Source organism: Vollenhovia emeryi, unplaced genomic scaffold (assembly GCF_000949405.1).
Source record: "Vollenhovia emeryi isolate VEMERY1.0 unplaced genomic scaffold, V.emery_V1.0 DF939433.1, whole genome shotgun sequence".
Classification (NCBI taxonomy): domain Eukaryota; kingdom Metazoa; phylum Arthropoda; class Insecta; order Hymenoptera; family Formicidae; genus Vollenhovia; species Vollenhovia emeryi.
Genome location: NW_011966933.1, coordinates 924 through 4,922, shown reverse-complemented (window position 1 = coordinate 4,922; position 3,999 = coordinate 924). Strand labels below are relative to the sequence as shown.

Sequence of the window (3,999 nt, the reverse complement as noted above, 5' to 3'; positions counted from 1 at the left end):
TATAAATAACATGAACATGGTACCTGTAGAGGATGACTACGCGGTACAGGTTCACCTTCGCGATCCGTCGGTTTACGTATACGCGCCCAGGCGACTTGCGCATGCAGAGAGGCTGCAAATTCGAGCAATCACCGATGATTTGCTAGCCCGCGGTATAATCCAGACTAGCATATCACCGTATTGCGCTAGAATCGTCCCCGTGAGGAAAAGAAACGGGAAAATTAGATTGTGTGTAGATTTACGTCCGCTCAACAGTAGAGTGGATAAGCAAAAATACCCGTTTCCGATAATAGAGGACTGCCTCGCGAAACTCGGAAAAAAGAAAGTCTTCTCGTTATTAGCCCTAAAGGACGGATTCCACCAGATAAATGTACATCCCGAGTCAACAAAATATTTTTCCTTCGCTACGCCCGACGGACAATACGAGTTTAAGAAATTGCCCTTCGGATATAGTGAAGCGCCGGCTGAGTTTCAAAAACGGATCATACAGATACTCAATCCCCTAATAAGACGCGATCAAATCATTGTTTTCATTGACGACCTCTTTATCGCTACCGAAACGGTAGACGAGAACTTAGACATTCTCAAAGAAACACTCGGGAAATTGCGGGAGTACGGTTTCGAACTAAATTATGAAAAATGTGAATTCCTCAGAAAGCGTATCGAGTTTTTGGGATATTTAGTTTCGGGCGAGGGCATTTCTCTAAGTTCGAGACACACCACCGCGATAGAGAATTACAAAAACCAGAAACAGTACAAGAAGTCCAACGGTTCATAGGACTAGCCGGTTATTTTCGTAAATTTATAAAGGATTTCGCGATGAAGGCAAAACCGTTGCAAAACTTATTGAAAAGAGACGTCGCGTTTCATTTCGATGAAACATGCGTAGCCGCGTTTAACACACTAAAGCGCGAGCTAACGGCACCGCCGGTGTTGCGCCTATACGACCCCGCGATAGAAACAGAATTACATACCGACGCCTGCCGGTCGGGATTCGGAGCAATTCTGTTACAAAGGAAAAACTTGGGGCCCGGTAGCCTATTTCAGTCGAACGACAAATAAAGCAGAATCAAATTATCATAGCTATGAGCTAGAAATGCTCGCCATAGTGCGCGCGGTCGAGAGATTTCACGTTTATCTATACGGGAAAAATTTCAATATCATTACAGACTGCAATGACTTAGTGTACGCGGTTAATAAAGCGAACATAAATCCAAGAATTGCCCGCTGGACACTCGCGTTACAAATATATAACTTCAAAGTAACTCACCGACCCGGTACCCGAATGGCACATGTTGACGCGTTAAGCCGTAGCATCGGTTACGTAAACCAGCTACCACTGGAACAAGAATTAGAGTTTCGCCAGTTAGCCGACGAAAAAATCTGTAAAATAAGCACCGAATTAGAATATACTGAAAGCGATAAATTTACAATTATAGACGGTCTAGTATATAGAAAGGAAGGCGAGGAAGTTAAGTTTGTAATACCTGAATCCATGGTACTGAGCATAATCAGGGCACACCACGACGACGTAGCACACTGCGGAAAAAACCCTACGGGGAATTAGAGAAAATTATTGGTTCCCCAAAATGAATAAGCGTATACATGAATATATAGAAAATTGCGTTACCTGTATAATGGCGAATAGCGCACTGAATCGGTTCGAGGGCGAAACGCAGCCTGGAACCACTCCGAAGCTGCCGATGGAAGCGATCCATATAGATCACTTCGGACCCCTGAAAGAAAATAAAGGTTATAAACATATTCTTGTAATAATCGACGCGTACACAAGATACACCTGGTTATTCGCGACGAAATCAACAGGTACAAAAGAGGCAGTAGAGGCAATAGAATTAATATTTAACATGTTCGGGAAAGCATCACAAATAATCTCCGACAGAGGAACTGTTTTTACCTCCTCAGAATTTGCCAACTTCGTCGCGAAACACCGAGTGAAACATCGACAAGTAGCAGTAGCCGCCCCGTGGGCGAACGGGATGGCGGAGCGAGTAAATCGATTTTTAAAAAGTTCGTTAGTAAAAATCATCGATGACCCCGGCGACTGGGGAGATAATTTAGGAAAATTACAATACGTAATAAACAACACTTACCACAAAAGTATTAAAGCCACTCCATCCAAGTTGTTGCTAGGGTATGAACAACGAAACCATTCGGACTTTCCGCTGCAACAATACGTCAAAGCACTGACGGATGCCGACTGCGACCTAGAAAAAATTAGGGATAGTAGTAGAGACACGGCGGAAAGAGTGAACGAAATCATTAAACAATACAACAATAAATATAGGGATAAGCATAGCCGAAAACCCACTAAGTATAAGGTAGATGATTTTGTACTGATAAGGAACACGAGAGTTAAACCAGGGGAGAATGCAAAATTAAAGCCGAGCTACAAAGGACCGTACCGCATAGCAAAGGTCTTAAGAAGCGAAAGATACGTTGTACAAGACATACCGGGATTTAATCACGGTCCAAAACCACTGGACACGATTCTATCCTCAGACAAGATAAAACCCTGGATTAAACCGGTTCCTATATCAGAAGACAAGGATACGAATGTAAAATAGTAAAACTTAATGGACATACGATCTCGGACACCCGTAGGTTAGGAACGCGCATAGATATTAAGCCTAGATTAAGCTAAAAAGAAAACATGTAAAAAGGAGGACTGTACTTACCGAAAAGAAAATCTTATCCACAGCTTCGAGACAAAGCTGAAAGCCAGGACGGCCGAGCTGAAAGGTTCCCTCAAAATTCAGACGCACAAACGCCCCTGAGCACGGCGCAGAGCGCTGCGCGAAACGCTCACGCGCACCGACACCCGCGGTCGACACGCGCTAACGGCGTGACAACGGACGCCGTTAAATTTCGGCGAACGATTAGGGCCGAACACTCTTTGTCGGGACCTGCTCGGAGTAAGACCGAAGCAAGTCTGAGTCGTATAACTTTTCGTGTTCAAGTTTATTGTAACAAGTTATTAAATACATTTGTTCTTTACATTAAATAAACTGCTGACCCGATCTTATTCAAGCCGGTTACATCCTACACCCAGGTATTCAATCAATCAATCTTTTATTCACTTTAGCTTACAGCCAGAAAGTGGGACTTGGTTTACAAAAGAAACTTAACTCATTCACTCATCCATACCCGCACTAACTCTAAACTATTCTCTATTCTTATCTATAAAATATACAATCCTTATACAGTCCTAACTTAATCTGTTGTTTATTCCACTTAATATACATATCCCGCCTATTCATATTTATCACAATTTGTGTCGTCGCACTATAATCTCACTGTTCAAGACTAGATAATCTTTTGATCCTTTCCTTCTCCTTCCATATTTTACACAATACTTTCCCTTTACATTCATCTGTTATATCGTTATATAATCTTTCCATTATCTCTTCTACACTATTACCTAATTCTAAGAACCATCCCGATACTATATTACAATCCGTTACATAGTGTTTTAAATTATCCTTTCCTTCCTTACAAAATAAACAGACTCTCCTTTCGTCCTCTTCGCTCAACCAGTATTTATTATTTTCTTCCATATTTCCGCATCTTAATCTTAACATCGCTCTAATTTCCATGCCTATACCTATCCTTTCTGAGTTTATCCCTTCTAAGTATTTCGGTCTTTCATTCGTTTTAGCTATTTCTCTATATCTTTTATTATATCTCGCTACTCTAATCCTTCCTTCTTCCCATCGACTTTGTGTATCCCATTCTCTCTCTACTAATTCTTTAATCAAATTTCTCTCTTCCCTTATCATACTATCTACTGCCGCTATCCCCCACCCATTCCTATTATAATATGCCTCTCTCTCTCTCTACCATAAATATCAGTCCATCCTTCTCTTTGTTTTTCTTTCCAACATATCTTTACCCACCTAATTTCATCCATCTCCTTTATTTTCTCCTCATATCTCCTCGCACGTATACCCCAACCAATTTTTAATTTCCTTATTCCCAATT

At 41.4% G+C, this 3,999-nt stretch overlaps 1 protein-coding gene across 1 annotated transcript in view; it reads left to right on the top strand.

Annotated features, from left to right (window-relative positions):
• Positions 1 to 3,017, top strand: part of LOC105557666 (intraflagellar transport protein 140 homolog) — a 20,554-nt gene extending 17,537 nt beyond the window's left edge. Inside the window, exon 13 of the transcript XR_001008615.1 lies at positions 2,761 to 3,017. The gene's annotated coding sequence lies outside the window, so the exon portion shown is untranslated. The remainder of the gene's footprint in view (positions 1 to 2,760) is intronic.
• The last annotated feature ends 982 nt before the right edge of the window (positions 3,018 to 3,999 follow it).